Raw genomic sequence first — 17,293 nt, forward strand, 5'->3', positions numbered from 1 at the left:
CAGTGAAAAGCTTTTTTTGCACGCTGTCTAATCATATCAGATAATACTATACATAAATACAAGCATGTCAAACCAAAGTACAATAGGTAGAGCAAATGGGAAGATACAGGGTGCAGAATATAGTTCTCACCATTGTAATGCATTCCCCAGACAAAGTCCAATGCTTGCATGAGGTAGAGATGAATCTCTACCCCATTGAATGCAGGACGGAATTTAATTAAAAAAAGACACAAAGTACCCTAGCTTATGGGTTTGGGTTTTTACTTTATATTGCCGCCTCTCCGTGTTGTTCTTTCCTATCTAATTTTTTATGTTGATAATCCAACTGGTAGCTCCTATGTCCGGTTGATAATTAGTAAGCATAAAGAGCAAAAAACAAACTGCTGGAGGAACACAGCGGGCCGGGCCAGGTAGCATCTGTCTGTTCTGCTGAGTTCCTCCAAGATTCTCAAGATTCCAGCATCTGCAGTCTCTGTGCCTTCAGGAATAATTAAGTGCCAGTTCCTTTGTCATTTTTTTCCCTTCATACTGAGTTTTTAAAACTTTTTATTTGACTTTTGAAAATCAAATAACAAATGCAAATGCTGAAAATTGGAAATAAAAACATCATTCCACAAATGCTGCTTAACCTGCTGAGAGTTTCCAATATTTTCTTCATATTTTGTCTCATTATGTCTGTATTTGTGAGAAATTAAAGAGTAACATCTTGTGTTATGTAATGTGATGTAGAATACAAAACTTTTGATGTTGCAGATGAAAGAATTTGCATGAATCATTAAATGCATAGGCAAGAGTTACTTTACGGCAAATTGCCTTCAAAATAGATTGCTAAAAATAGCAACAATATGACTTTATTTCCTTTGTACCGAGATCCAGCGGTATAGTGTTGAGTGGTGTGATTTCAAAATATGTTTGAATTTGAATGGTGCAAAATGGCAACCGAATAATAATGTAAAATACAAAAAAAAATGCATGCTTCTCAATCAAGGTCGGCGATTTTAGTAAAACGAATTGGGCTGAATATTTAGTCAATTTGTCTCAGCAGCTTAGATGCTTGTAATCCATCCCAGCCTCCTGCTCTGATGTAATGTTTGGCAAGAGTGATCCAAGGCAATGGAGGAATTTTGAAGCTAACGTACTAGCGATGGTGGACATCATTCCCTAATGTTTTGCATTATAAATGAGACAGTTTTAACAGCATAAACTAATAAGATAACCTGCAGATTCAGGTACTGAAGTGGCTGATCATCAAAGGAACTGAATTTAACCAGCAGAACAAATTAATTGCACTGTAGTAGAGGTCAGCACCATCCTGTTTAAACTGAGTGTTTGGAACAGCTTTCTAGCTGAACTATAATTCCCTAAAGCAGCAATCATGCCTTTTAAATATTTAATAAACTGTAGGCAAATCAAATCACTGAGGACCTATATTCAACATTCAAAGGATCAGAACTCAGTTCTGAATATAGTTCAGTTGTGTGCTTGACAGCTGAATGCGGTTATAGAATGGACAGTTGAACCATTCATCAATTAACATGTTCTACCCATTGTGAAGGACATGCGTGTGTGTGCCTGTGAGTATATAATTGATTACACCTGCAATTGAACACCTTGTCATCATTGATAGGAGTCACTCATAAACAGATAGCTGAGATACAAAGCAATGAACAATGGAAGACCGAGGTTGTGTAAAACATGAGTCAGGTCTCCCTCAGTGCGGGTTTTGTCACGGAATTCCAGAAAAAATTGATCAATGAGTGTAGAACCAAGAGAGTTCACCCAGAGAGTTGTGAATGAATTGGTGGAAAGCTCTGCCACAGAAGGCAGTGGAGGCCAATTCACTGGAGGTATTCAAGAGAGAGCTGGATATAGCTCTTTGGGCTAACGGAATCAAGGGATATGGGGAGAAAGCAGGAACGGGGAACTGATCATATTGAATATAGCTCGAAGGACCGAATGGCCTACTCCTGCACTTATTTATTGACTATAGCTAATGGTTATATTTATTGACCATTGCCTACCATGACATAATACCAACCAAACATACCTCCACACAACTTGACTAAGACTCAGCACTAATTTGGAGGAAGTTATGGTACCGGGACAAGGCTGAAAATGCAGTTCCACAAGACAGAGAGTGTAGGAACATGCTGGTATCCCCCAGCAGATCAAAAGAAAGGAAAGAAAGTTGCAGAATGTTGCGGACTGAAGATCCTTCAGCGGAACAGATGCTGTTTATTACGGTGCCATCAAGTAGGAATGAGATGTTCCTGGGAGTCAGTAGTGTACCTGTGGATTTCTAAAACATGCTTTCATTGGCTTGTTATCTCGCCAGACAGTAAGAATGCAGGAGCAAGTCAGGGGTTTGTTCGTGTTATTGAAGATCTGGAGGCATACAATTCCTAAGATGGGTCCAGTCATGGCGTGTGTGGTGAAGGAAAGGATCTGATTGTGATCGTGGGAGGAATCTGAGTCTTATTTCTGGGGAAAGATCCAACCTCTGATCCCAAAATGTACAATTCCCAATTGTAGTTCATACATACTTATGTGGTGAGGTCTCGTTGAAACCGAGGAGAGATGGGAGAATGGGAATCCAGGATTATTGTTTTTAGAGCGGAGGAAATAAGATTCAGTGGAGGCACATAAAGTTATTATGGACTTTGATAGAGTAAATAAGCTAAAGCTGTTACCCATGGCAGGAGAATTTTCCATCATCATAGGACACGGATTTCGAACTGTTAGTGCAAGGAGAATAAATATTTTATGCAGTGTTGTGTTCTGGAATAATTTGCTGATAGAGCATTGGAAACAAATTTAATCAGGTTCAGTTTCAAATTTGTTTACTGTCAGATAGGACGCCAAAAACTTGTTTGCATGAAGCTCATATAAACAGAACTTCAAAAGTGAATTAGATAAATATCAGAAAAGGAAAAATGTTCATGGCTTTTGTGGAAAGATCAGGGGGTGTGGAATCAATAGTATACTTCATTCAAGGAACCAACATATCCATTAATTGTGAATTGTCACCTGAGACTTATGATTCTATGAACAACACGATGCAGTTGATACCCAAGGAATTGGGAAATTCTTGCAAAATACTCTAACCATATCTGCTTAAATCTGCAGAGCTCCTCCTCACTGCCCTGAGAAATTGCCTGTTACTTCTGTTCATTTCTTCTCCATTTGTTCGCAGGACACGTCACTGAAAGGTGAGTGTTTATGACAGGTATATTTCTAAACAAATCATGAGCCCCATCCATTTTATAGAGAGCCCGTAATTCCTTCTCCTCTTTTTTCCTATATGATTAAGTAGCAATGAGAAGTTATCAAACATTCACAACAGGCAAATATATCCCTTTCACTTATTCCAAATTAACGTGTTGTGGCGGCACCTGGTGGTAGGCCACGGGCAGAGCGAACCCTCGGCTCTGGAGGGAGAAGTTAGGTGTCCCAGTGTGGGAGGCGCAGGTCACGGGGTTGATCCTTGGGGGTATTTAAGGTCGGGCAACGCCGTGCCCATTTGAGGAGTAGGGAGCAGCACTGTTGATTGTTAACACTAAATACTGTTCGTTCAAGCAACTTCATGTCCCGCCTGATTCTTGGCTGGGCTCCTGCGAGTCCCCGCTATATTGGTGACCCCGACATGATCTGGGTTGGTGCCCTTGCGGGAGAGGGTCGGTGCCCTGTCTCCCGTCCCGACGTCTCGTCATGGGGTGGCCACACCCCATGTGCCACATGGCGCTTGTGGACTGTCCATACATCTTTCTGTGCTGTGACGCCCACAGGTCGCTCTTGCAGCGCCCATATGAAGGTCCCTTTCGGGTGCTGCGGCACGGGCCCACGACATTCGTCTTGGACATGGGGGGCCGGCAGGAAACTGTATCTGTGGCTCGTTTAAAGCCGGCCTATTTGGACCTGAGCGAGCCAGTACACGTGGCTCAACCTCCCCGTCACGGGCGTCCACCTTCCCGGGTTCCCTTGAATTCTTCTGGAACGGGCAAGTCCCCTGTGCTGGGGACGTATCCACGCGATCTGGCTGCCTTGTTTGGCGTCCCGTCCATTTCGGTGCCTCTGGTTCTGGGGGGGGGGGGGAGGTACTGTGGCAGCACCTGGTGGTAGGCCATGGACAGAGCGAACCCTCGGCTCTGGAGGGAGGAGTTAGGTGTCTCGGTGTGGGAGGCGCGGGTCACGGGGTTGATCCTTGGGGGTATTTAAGGTCGGGCAACGCCCGTGGCCATTTGAGGAGTAGGGAGCAGCACTGTTGATTGTTAACAATAAATACCGTTCGTTCAAGCAACTTCGTGTCCCGCCTGATTCTTGGCTGGACTCCTGTGAGACCCCGCTATAGTGTGTTTTTATCTGGGGATGTGAATCTTTGAGCACCCTTTGGCATGTTCTGGTTTGCACAGACTGGTAATTGGTGCAATACCATAGTTCATGTCCCCAATTACCAGTTTCTTCAAAACAGGACACTGGCAAGATAGAATTGCCACATCAAATTGAAGGAATCTTTTTTCATCCTCAAAAGGATTTGAAAGTCAGATATATGTCCAATTACGTCCAGGTTAAAATTTCAGCACCGCTGCTTGAGCAATGTGCTTTAATTATAACCTGCTGTAAGGATTACCTACTGCAAAATTACATTTCCATTTCCCAAATCACTTGCCTTTGTAATGCCTGAAAATGGTGATCTGTAATTAGTACTAAATTATAGTCAGAACTGTCCACTCACGTCACTGAAGTTGAGGGTGGATTCCTCTTTGAACTTAGTTCTCTTAAGACTATGAACAGCTGGTTGGGGAGTGGATGCTTGTATTGTCTCAATGCCATGCATTCAAATATATACTGCAGAAATGAAATACAAGTATTCTTTGTCCACAATGTGAACATTCAGTATATAAAATGTAATTGCTTGCATGCCCAGCAGATGGCACCTAATCATGGAGGTCTTTTGCACGGTATGCTTAGCATACTAATAATTGAACAAAGGTGATCTCTCTTTAATAATATCATACCCATTTTGACATTCTCCATATAAATCCAGTTTGGTTTTCAAAATCTGCATTGTTCAAATTAATGTTCTTGAGGGCAGGGTATGCCAAATTGTCAGAAGATTTGAAAATGTTGAAAGTATCAAATAATATCCAAAAATGATAGAAAAACAGTGAGTCGGACAGTATCTTTGGAAAGAGAAAAAGTCAATGTTTCATGTCTGGGACTCTTCATCACAATTGAGAAGGGAACAAGTTGGCAAAGAAGGTGGGAGTGGGCGATGGGTAGACAAAAAGTGATTTATCATAAGGTCATAAGACATTAGAGCAGAATTAGGCCATTTGGCCCATCGCGTCTGCTCTGTCATTCAATCATAGCTGATCTATTTTTCTCTCTTAACCCCATTCTCCTATCTTCTCCCCATAATCTTTGACATCCTTATTAATCAAGAACCTATCAAACGCCGTTTTAAAAATATGCAATGACTTGGCCTCCACCGCTGCCAGTGGCAATGAATTCCAAAGATTCACCACTCTGTAGCTGAAGAATTCCCCCCCTCATCTCCATTCTAAAAGATGCTTCCTTCTATTCTGAGGTTATCCCCTCTGGTCCTAGTCTCTACTACTGGAAACATCCCCTCCACATCCACTCTATCTCGGCCTTTCATTATTTGGTATGTTTCAATTAGATCTCCTGATAGGATGAATAAAAGGAGTACTTATGATAAGATTGGATTTGCATTTCGGCAATACCTTCAACGGAATCAAATATTACAAGATTCTTGTGGCCTCGGGGTTCACTTGCCAATTTCCTTTTTGTACTTCTCTGAATATGACTAGATTGGACACGCTGTCATTAAGAAGATTTTGGAGAACTGGAGTTACCCAAGGAATGGTACTTATAAAAGAGGCAATGTTGTCAGGAGATATGGTACTGTATAAAAGGAATATGCATTGGAAAACACACCTTGGAAACCCGAGGATAAAAATGCAACCGAGTATGACCTTTGAGGATGGGTTCAAATGCGAAGTCTTGTGAATGTGTTTGATATTTGACATGCTGAAGTATTGCAGTGACCTCAGGCAAGAACTAAATGTGAGTGTCTCAGGGACTCAGATCATGCATTTGTAACTTGCAGATGAACCCCAGGCTTCAATGTTATAGTGTGTTGGCTTGATTGCTAACTTACTTGATCAATCATTGTTTAATTACTTGAGCTTTGCATAAGAACATAAGAAACTGGAACAGGAAGATCCATCTCACTCTTTGAACCAACTCTGCCGGTGATCTTCTATCTTAGTGCCATTTTATTAATGCTATCACACAATTCCTTGATTTCCTTGATGATCCTTAAGTTGCTGATTTCATTTGTTATTAATACAGTTAGATGCCCATGGCTTTTTTGCATCGACCTGTCTTTGTTATGTATCAGGTTGGTGACTGGAGCTGCTACATCTCTTACTATGGAGAGACATCACAGTCTGATTAAGTTCATCATTTTCAAACAGAACTTCAAACACATTTTTGTTCATTGTGAGCCTGAAAATTGCAACTACAAAACAAGATTGACGAATAGCTAACACCATTCAATGTTAGCTCCAGTTTAGTGCATTACACATCTGGATTGCAAGGGTTTGCATACATTTTTGAGTGCAAAGAAGTGTTCATTCCAAGCAATATACCACTGAAGAGTACTTGACTGATGTTGGCTAACCAGAATTTGGCTAATTGAAATAAGGTTATTTTTGAGACCTGCATATTCGAATGGTTAAAACATTGCATACCCATGTGGAAGAGTTCATCTGGCTAGCAACTAAATTAATTAGTGGCCATCTATGCTTTCTACATGATCAAATACTGCCATGCTTCTCAGGACACAGAAGAGACCATTTGGCCTACTGATTCTATGCAGGCTCTTAGAATATTCCCATCAGACTCATTCCCTCAATTATTTTCTGATAACCTTTTCTCCTCCACATGCCTTTTAACTCTGCACCACATCTCTTGTCACTAGGCACAAAATGTGGTGGTAATTTAACCTAGCTACGTGGGAGAGAATTGGACCATGTTGAGGAAATCTCACGAAGTGTGTGCAAACTCCTCATAAATGGCTCCATAAGTCAGGATCAAAATGATATTGCTAGAAGTGTGAGGCAGCAGAAATAATCACTGCGCTTCCATGCCTTAATTCAATGCATTCCAGACAAGATTTCACTTGGAGTTTACTATCTACAAATAATGTTTATGTGCAGCCTGCATTGAAAAATATATGTACTTTAACAGTGGGTATTTTAAATGGCATTTAGCAAGCCTTTTGCAAAGCAATGGCATTTCAAATATTTCCTGACGATGAATTTGAAATAACTGTCATTGCAATTACGCAAATGGAGAAATTGGCAAAAGAGAAACAGTTGCATACCAGATGATAGTGAGAAGTTTTTAATTTGCGTCAGATATCCTTTAGGATGCTGCATTGCTGAGCTATCTTGTATTCAGAATTTGTTCTGCTTTGCCTTATATTTAATCACTGTATGTAACAGCCTCAATCCAAATTGACTCTGGGGATGAAGTGGTTGCCAATAACAATAAAGACTGAGTGAAATGGAGTTTAAAAGAATGAGAAATGATCCAAGTGGAACATAGGTATTTAAGTGGGTACATGTTATAAGGAAAATTCCCGTAGTAGATTATCTGGAATTAGTGTCATGATAAAGTCAAACTAATTTCAGTGTGGAATGAAAAAAAAATTCTCGTCTCATTTTGCATGAATCTTGGATACTGAGTCTTAGTACATCCCTGATTGAGATGATAGTCTGAACAAGGGTCTCGACCCGAAACGTCACCCATTCCTTCTCTCCAGAGCCTGTCCCGCTGAGTTACTCCAGCTTTTTGTGTCTATCTTCGAGATTATAGACTTTTTGAGTATAGAGGAACACATATGACCAAACCCTCCAACTATTCATTACATTGCAATATAAATTGGATATTGTTTCTCGTGCCTGCTTCTCTGATCTATCTAGCATGGACTGAACAATGCTTTACTTATTATGATATGAAGGGTATCATTAAATTGTGTTATATGCAAAAAGTCAGCCACATATCAGTTGTCAGAAACAGAAGAAATAATAATAGATGTTGTGTCCAACCCCTTCTGTGGTCTGTCGTGTTTGGTTTATAAATTCCTCTTCTTTCCATCTATTTTTAATGGCAACAACTGACCTCCTGCACTGCAGGTTCCATTCCAGCCCCCAGGCATATATCACATAGCTTCTTGTCTAAAACCTGATTAACTGCTCAGGTGTCTTTTCTCCCAAACATTGTTTATTGAAGAAGGAGGTGGGACCTTCTTTAGGGTAACAAGACCCTGTTACTCCTCCTTCATTCTGGAATTTGCCAGTAGGTCTGTGAACTGAAATAACTACCCTTTCTCTCCAAACATAATATTCTCAGGAGACACCTCACAATGGGAAACACGAGTAGGATTATCATCCTAACAATAATAGTAGGTGGTTCATTAGTTGTCAGAGGCATGCTGATCAATTTGTTAACATTCCTGACAATAAGAATAATTAGTTCCCTAACAAATTATGAGTGCTGATTGGAAGATGAACAGCTACGTGGAATATTAAATTTGTTTCGCTCACCACAGGTGCTGCCGGACTTGCTGTTTTTATTTTAGGATGTTAATATCTGCATAATTTTCCATTTGATTTTACTTTTTCCAAGTTGTCTCCTGCTTCCTTTCATTGCATCCAGCTGGTTTCCTGAACATTTAACCCTCTCATATTCGCTGATTCAGGACATAGCTCTATCAAAGCTCGGAGCACAGATTTGCTTGCTTAGGAGCTTACTTTGGATTTCAAACAACCAGGAACTCTCTGGGCTGGATGGAAGGAGTATATAGATTGGTTTCAGGCTCTGGCCCAGGCATATATCTTCTGGGGGAGATGAGGGAAGGTTGAATATTTAATTTTGGAACCTTCATTATCTGTAGCCTATTCTATGCACATTTCCAGCAATGATTGGCTTGGTATTGATATTGGATTGGCTTGGCTTGGTAAATTTAGAAGATTGAGGGGGAATCTTATAGAAACTTACAAAATTCTTAAGGGGTTGGACAGGCTAGATGCAGGAAGATTGTTCCCGATGTTGGGGAAGTCCAGAACAAGGGGTCACAGTTTAAGGATAAGGGGGAAATCTTTTAGGACCGAGATGAGGAAAACATTTTTCACACAGAGAGTGGTGAATCTCTGGAATTCTCTGCCACAGAGGGTAGTTGAGGCCAGTTCATTGGCTATATTTAAGAGGAAGTTAGATATGGCCCTTGTGGCTAAAGGGATCAGGGGATATGGAGAGAAGGCAGGTACAGGATACTGAGTTGGATGATCACCATGATCATATTGAATGGCGGTGCAGGCTCGAAGGGCCGAATGGCCTACTCCTGCACCTATTTTCTATGTTTCTAATACAAATTGTCCTTAATGTGCGTAGATAGTGTTAATGTGCAAGGATCACTGTTCGGTGCGGACTCGGTGGGTCGAAGGGCGTGTTTCTGCACTATTTGTCTAAACTAAAAACTAAACTAATAATCGTGGGCAAGGTTGTTTTCTTTTGCCCTTTTGGTCCACAGCATTGAGATTAGCAGTTGATCTCCTTTATGGTCATCCTGACTGATACCAGCTAGCCTTGGATTGATCAGAGATAAAACTGATTTTCTTGAATTTGGTAGACAAAAGTACTGGAGAAACTCAGCGGGTGAGGCAGCATCTATGGAGCGAAGGAAATAGGCAACGTTTCGGGCCGAAACCCTTCTTCAGACTGATCAGGGTAGGATGAACAACCGGAAACAGGCAAATTTGCATCCTTTGTTTTCAACGACATCTCCAGGACTTCAAACAATAAAAATAAATTACCTGAAACTGTTAAAGGCAGTTAAAGTCTGAAGTCTGAAGAAGGGTCTCGACCCGAAACATCACCCATTCCTTCTCTCCAGAGATGCTGCCTGTCCTGCTGAGTTACTCCAGCTTTTTGTGCTTATCTTCGGTTTAAACCAACATCTGCAGTTCCTTCTTACACACTAACATCCTGGTGAATCACTTCTGCACACTTTCCAACCAGGAAGCAGTGGAGCAGTAGAGATTTCCAACTTGACTTATGTGTAATTAACTCATTGATTTATTCTCTGTAAATCTTCTGATTTTTTTTCCCTTTGTGTTATCAGCAGAAAGGTCAACTTCATGGTTAGTTACAACAGGATGTCATATAAAAGAGCTTTGTAAACTTGTGTATGTACAGAGTTTGGTATAGCAATCAGTACAAACCAAGAACCATTCTGCAGTAAAAAAAAATGTTTATTGACTTCACAGGATTGGCAAACCAGTGTGCTGTAAACATGGATATGAGCTTGACCACATTCAGCTAAAAAATTAAAGGGCTCAAATCGCAGATGTCAATGAATCATTGTTTTTTCATTTAGCTTCCATTCACGCAGTTGAGTTGATTAAAAGGTGGGATGGATCCACTCTACACAACTGCAATCCATTGCAGAAAGCTTTTAATTCCAGCAGAATATTGGAGAAAATGATAGCACAGGAGCTTTCTGCAGCAGCAATATGATTCGATGACATTTTAAGGACATGTGCTACAAAGTGGAAGGGGGAGAACAGTAACATAAAGATTTGCATTGTTGCTGTGAAGCTCCAAAACTAGCTCATCTTGGGGCTTAGTCCTTTTATGTCAGAGTATAATGGGATACTCTGCAACAACACCTAAGAAACTCGGCATCATCCAGGATGAAGACTACTTGATTGACAACCCATGCACTATCCGAAGCATTCAGTCACTCCATTGTCACTGCACAATGGATATCATGTACACAATCTACAAAGTGCACTGCAGCTGCTTGCCTAGGCTACTCTAAGAGCATGTAGCAAATCTCAAACTCCACCATACAACCTGACATGGAAATGTATCACCATTCCTTTAAACTCACTGGTTCTAAATCTTGAAACTCCCAACCCACAAATAATGTGAGAGTATTTTCACTGCAGAAGAACATAGGACATTCCTAAAGATGTATAGGCAGGATCTGTATATGCTGGTTTACAGTGAAGATAGACATAACGTTCTGGAGTAACTCAGTGGGTCAGGCAGCATCCCTGGAGAAACGGAATAGGTGACATTTCGGGTCCCGAAACATCACCTATTCTTTTTCTCCAGAGATGATGCCTGGCCCGCTGAGTTACTCCAGCATTTAGTGTCTACACTCCTAAAGATGTTCATCTTTATCTATAGGGCAGTTTGGGATGGGAAATAAATATTGACGTTGCTAATAATTGGCTTATTGAAAAATTAATAAATTAAAAAACACAACTCAACATGTAGGAGAAAGACAATTGAAACAAAGACTTTTTTTGAAGGAAGAGATGCTTCGCTGTGACAAGCTTTACTCCAGTCTTTGCAGTCTGAAGAGGTATCACCCACCTGTCAATTTCAGATAATTTAATGGGAAACCTTGATGAATTAGGAGATTGGGAGTAAGATCAAGTACAGTTGTGGCCTGCACAGTGGTTAAAATAATCACAGTCTTTACGAATGTGAGACTGTAACATAGAGGAAAGATATAGGAGTCTTTGGTGTACAGATTAGGGGTGAACATAGATGCATATAGGCATTGAAGTTTGGGTTTATAAATCTGATAATTAAAAAAAAAACATATTTTCCATAGTTTCTGTTTGACCACATGACTATCTCCTCCACTTTCTTGAAAGCTTTGATCGATCGATCTATCCATCCATCCATAACTAAAACTCTGATCTTGTGCTCTTCCGGTTTGTGCAGTTTTTCTATTTGCACAAAAATGATACGCGATAGCACTACGATTTTTGCTAGGTTACTCACCGTTCTCCTGTGCTGCGAGTGCAACAAGTTTAGTTCCGTTCGGTGGTATATTGTAAAAGTTATCGAGGTTTAAAAATCTTAAAAACTGCCCGTGCGCAGATCCCTTCAGTCAACGCCACGCAGATTAGTCTCTTCTCCTGTCACTCAATGCCACGTCCGGGATGGCGACGCCCCTTCCTGCCCCACCGGCGGTGGCCTGTCCTGCGTCACTCACAAACTCCTCTCTCCCCACCTCCCAATAACTTGTCTATCGTCTCCCCCACCACCGGCGGCTGTGTGGGGGGGGGGGGGGGGGGGGGGGTCAGTGGAGGCCCTGGTCCTGTCTCTCTCTCCCTCATCACTCACCCCACTCCCCCGCCCGCCCTCTGCGGCAATGGCGATCCCGTCTACCCGTCCCCCGGGTCCGTCTCCTCCACCGCCGCGGTAACTCACCCTCACGGCTTTCTTGGAGATCTTCTCCACCAGCTCATCAGCTCACCGTGACGAACACTGACTCCACCCCCCCTCCCCCCGACGGCCTGGCCCGACGGCAACAGTAATCAGGTGGGCAGGGCGGGGTCGGGCCGAGCGGCAGCAGCGGGCTATCGGACAGGACGGGCCGAGCAGCGGCTGAGCCGTAGTGGGCAGACGGAGGGAGGGAGAGTGAGTTAGGTTGCAGGGTTGCCTAGCAGTTTGCGTGGAGTTTGAGTAACTCACACACACACACACACGATGCAAACTAGTCCAATCATCAAGTCAACGGGATCTAAACCACAGCTAACAATGAATGACCTGTGGAGGAAGGAAGTGCAGATGCTGCTTTTTATGGATGGAGGGAGGGAGGGAAGGAGGGAGTGACTGAGGGTAGGGGAAAAGAGAGGGAGGGATTGGGGGAGGGGAGGAGGAGAGGGGAAAGAAGAGAGAGGGTGAAGAGGAGGGGCAGGGAGTGCTGGGGGATGAGGGGAACTGAGTCGTGCCTGCGCAGTTGGGGCTCTGCATGAGTGGTGCAATATTGCGTTGGGGGACGGGTTGCATAGGGGGAACGGGTGAGTGATGGAATATCGTGTTGGGAAACGGGTTGCGTTGGGGGACCAGGCCTCCCGTGTTTCAGGGACCCGCCCACTTAGTCTACTTATTCTTTTAAACACGAGTACACCCCATCCATCTTTTTTTGGTGATAACATATGGGATGGACCCTCATCCTGAACCATTGGTTTGGGAACTATTTAAATCCTACCTTCGATAAAAATCAGGAATGTAAAGATAGTGATTGTAAAACTACCAGATTATTGCCAAATCCAACTGTTTCACTGATGTCCGTCAATGAAGGAAATCTGTAACCCTTACTTGGTTTAGGTCTACATGTGTTTTCACACTTATGGACTCGGTTGGCTCTTAATTTCCCTGTGAACTGACATAGTAAGCCATTCAGTTCAAGGAGCAATGAGGGCTGAGCAACAAATGCTGGACTTGCCAGTGATTTCTCTAGGCTGTGCTTATATACTTATGTATAAAATATACCGAGTGATAATATTTCTGGAGATCTCCTCAGGCCTGTAATTGTAAGGTCCAACAATTACAATGCATCTTAGAACACACTTTCCAAATGATAAAGTCCTTGGTTCATTTGATGTCCTTTAATTCAATGATGCCTAAATAAAAAATTAACGTTGAATGCAGACTCCAATCAATCATCCTGATAGATTGTTCAATACATTACCCCATTTGAATGCTAAGTGCATGCAGATAACTGTGTGCCCCACTGAAGTGTTATGCTTGTCTTGGTATTCTGGAGGATATGTTATGTTGCTGTGTCATGATGAACAATTTGGAGATGAGGAGGAATTTAATTAGTCAGAGGGTGGTGAATCCGTGCAATTCTTTGCCACAGAAGGCCGTGGAGGCTAAGTTAATGGATATTTTAAAGACAGAGATAGATAGATTCTTGATTAGTACGGGTGTCAGGGGTTATGGGGAGAAGTCAGGAGAATGGGGTTAGAAGGGAGATATAGATCAACCATGACTGAAAAGTCAGAGTAGACTTGATGGGTTGGATGTCCTCATTCAGCTCCTATTACTTATGACCTTATGACAATGTTTATGATAAATTCTGCATGCCCGCATTTCACTTGGTCTCCAGGGCTGATCTGTCCCTTTACATGTCTACATATTACTTAAGCTACAAAACAATTTTCTGGAGGAATTCAGCGGGTGAGGCAGCATCTGTAGGGGAAAAGGGAATTGAAAATATTATTCCCCTTTCCACTCAAGATGCTGCTTGACCCATTGAGTTCATCCAGCAGATTGTTTGTTTGTCAATATTTCAGCATTTGCAGTCTCTTATGCTTCTATAACACATTATTGTTTGGCTGAGAATGCTGATGGAGGTGCTGTAAGCATCATCCACACGTGTTTATCTAAAATGTCTGCACTCAGTACAAAAGCCGTGAGGGCACTTGTACTTGGCAAACACTTCAAGCCTGATATCTGCAAATGGAATTCTGACAAAACAGAGTCTTAACTATCTGACTTGAACCTTGAAGAATAGTTTCTGCACGAATCATGTGAGGTTGCAATGCTTCAGAATTCCTCTTTGTGATGTAAACAGAATACCTCACCTAATGAAGCCTCCGTTGAAGAATAATGGTGAAGAACGATCTGGCAGAAGTTTACCATCTGAAAATTTGGTAGACAGCTGCTCACAAGAGGAAGTTTGAAGGTGTCTCCAGTCCATGAATACAGACCGACTAGTGAATGTCATTGCAAACCATTGGTGGCCCCTGAAGACTGCCAAGAGCAGCATGTGGCACTCTGTGCAATCATATCTCCTGGTGAAGAAGTCCTGATTTCAGCCACATTTGACATTGACGAACAATGGCACAATGATTAAGTAACTGGTCTTTCATGATCCAGTAATTCATGATCCAGAACTTCGTCCAATGATGAAAGGGTCTCTTTGTTTCTTTCTCTCCACAGATCATGATGCTGAGTATCTCCAGCATTCTCTCGGTATGAACACCTGACTTACGGACACCCTTTGCAACCGATTGAGCCCCAATAAATATTATTAAGTTCAAACGAGAATCAGTCTTGAAATAAAGTTTTCTGTTATCTTCCCCACATTAATCAGATACTATTGTCTCTGAAGAACACAGGCCGCTAGCTTTACTATGGGAGACCTGTGTGGACCAACAGGCTAGAGTATTCAAGGGCATCTTTAACCTCTTGCTTCTGTGCTCTGAGGTCCCCACCTGCTTCAAAAGAGCATCTATTGTACCGCTTGCCCAAGAAGAGCACAGTGGCCTATCTCAATGACTACCGTCCAGTAGTACTTGCATCCACTGTAATGAAGTGGTTCAAACCGTTATTTATGGCAGGAATCAACTCCTGCTTCAGAAATGAATTGGGTCCACCTCAGGTTGCCAATCGCCATAACACGTCAATGGCTGAACTTGATCTTTATCCCTCCATTCCCTGTATAGCCGGGTGCCGATCCAAAACCTTCTTAAACACCACCATCACAATATTTGCCTCCACTGGCACCCCTGGCAGTGCATTCTAGGCACTGTAGACCCTCAGTGTAAAAACACCGGCTGCACAGATTTATTTTAAACTTTGCCCCTCTCACATTAAAGCTATGCCGTTTAGTATTTGATATTTCCACCTTGGGAAAAGATTTTGACTGTCTACCCTGGCTATGCTTCTAATGATTTTATATACTTCTGTCAGATCTTCTTTCAACCTCTGACATTCCAGAGAAAGAAATACAGGTCTGTCCAACCTCTCCTTGTAGCTAATGCCGTCTAATCCAGGCATAATTCTGGTAAACTCCTCTGCACCATTTCCAGAGCCTCCACATCCTTCCTATATTGGGGCTCCAGAACCGCGTGTAATACTCCAAATGAGGTCTAACCAAAGCCCTATAAACCTGCATCAGAGCACGGAAACAGGCCCTTCAGCCCAAATTGTCTATGCAGACTAAGTTGCCCCATTTAAGCTAGTCCCATTTGCCTTTCATTTGGTCATTATCCCTCAAAGCCTTTCATATCCATGTCTATTAAATGTTCTTATTGTACCTACCTCAACTATGACTTCCTGATTCTTATACTCAATGCCTTGACCAATGAAGACAAACATACCATACATCTTCTTTACCACTCTATCTACTTGCATTGCCACTTTCAGAGAGCAATTGGACTCCAAGATCCATCTGTCCATCAATGTTGTTAAGAGACTTGCCATTAATTGTATATTTTCTCCTTACATTTAAATGTCCCCAACAATAAGCTGAAACAGCCTAAAACAATAAATAACATCTCCATATCTGTACCTAACACTTCTGTACTCTGCAAATGTTTGCAGCATGAGCAGTTTTAAAGCTGGAGTAATCCATTACTCATTTCCATGAGCTCCCAGAGAACACAGATTCCAGTAAACCAGCTGTCACAATGTAAAGATTTCCTTTCATTTTAGAAACATAGAAATTAGGTGCAGGAGTAGGCCATTCGGCCCTTCGAGCCTGCACCGCCATTCAATATGATCATGGCTGATCATCCAACTCAGTATCCCGTACCTGCCTTCTCTCCATACCCTCTGATCCCCTTAGCCACAAGGGCCACATCTAACTCCCTCTTAAATATAGCCAATGAACTGGCCTCGACTACCCTCTGTGGCAGAGAGTTCCAGAGATTCACCACTCTCTGTGTGAAGAAAGTTCTTCTCATCTCGGTTTTAAAGGATTTCCCCCTTATCCTTAAGCTGTGACCCCTTGTCCTGGACTTCCCCAACATCGGGAGCAATCTTCCTGCATCTAGCCTGTCCAACCCCTTAAGAATTTTGTAAGTTTCTATAAGATCCCCTCTCAATCTCCTAAATTCTAGAGAGTATAAACCAAGTCTATCCAGTCTTTCTTCATAAGACAGTCCTGACATCCCAGGAATCAGTCTGGTGAACCTTCTCTGCACTCCCTCTATGGCAATAATGTCCTTCCTCAGATTTGGAATGTCCTTCCTCAGATTTGGACATTCCAATTTGAATTTTGAAACGTGCTTAGCTATGTTGACTGAAAATACATTTCCACAATGTTAATTTTTTCTGCACACTGTAAGTGTTGGAACATGTTACTTATTTATGTGCAACAGAAGCAAGCTCGCCTCTGTAATATCATCAAGGTCAATGTAAATACCAAGTAAAAGCAGTAAAGTGACGCATACTGTGATTGCTTCACTGGGTATCTATCAACTGCGGCACCATGGTTGTGTCAGCATCTGCTGGCAAGCTGAGCTCTGGACTCTGCTCCAAATCCAATCGAGTTTGGGAAAGGATTTCCTCAAGGTGCTCGATTCTTCTCGCAGACTTTTCTAGGAGGTTAGATAATTCATTAAGTACATCCATATATATCTAAGGTAGATGAAATGGTTAA

The 17,293-nt window shown here is 42.2% G+C and overlaps 1 protein-coding gene and 1 long non-coding RNA gene across 2 annotated transcripts in view; one reads left to right on the top strand and one right to left on the bottom strand.

Moving 5' to 3' along the window:
- LOC116981909 (ADP-ribosylation factor 2-like) overlaps positions 1-17,293 on the bottom strand; it is a 50,315-nt gene that overhangs the window by 18,635 nt on the left and 14,387 nt on the right. The gene's annotated exons all lie outside the window — the stretch shown is intronic.
- Positions 1,442-15,321, top strand: LOC116981910. Its single transcript, XR_004414315.1, has 3 exons — positions 1,442-1,574; positions 3,127-3,209; positions 14,848-15,321. It is a non-coding gene; the product is annotated as an uncharacterized LOC116981910 (long non-coding RNA).

Source organism: Amblyraja radiata, chromosome 16 (genome assembly GCF_010909765.2).
Source record: "Amblyraja radiata isolate CabotCenter1 chromosome 16, sAmbRad1.1.pri, whole genome shotgun sequence".
Classification (NCBI taxonomy): domain Eukaryota; kingdom Metazoa; phylum Chordata; class Chondrichthyes; order Rajiformes; family Rajidae; genus Amblyraja; species Amblyraja radiata.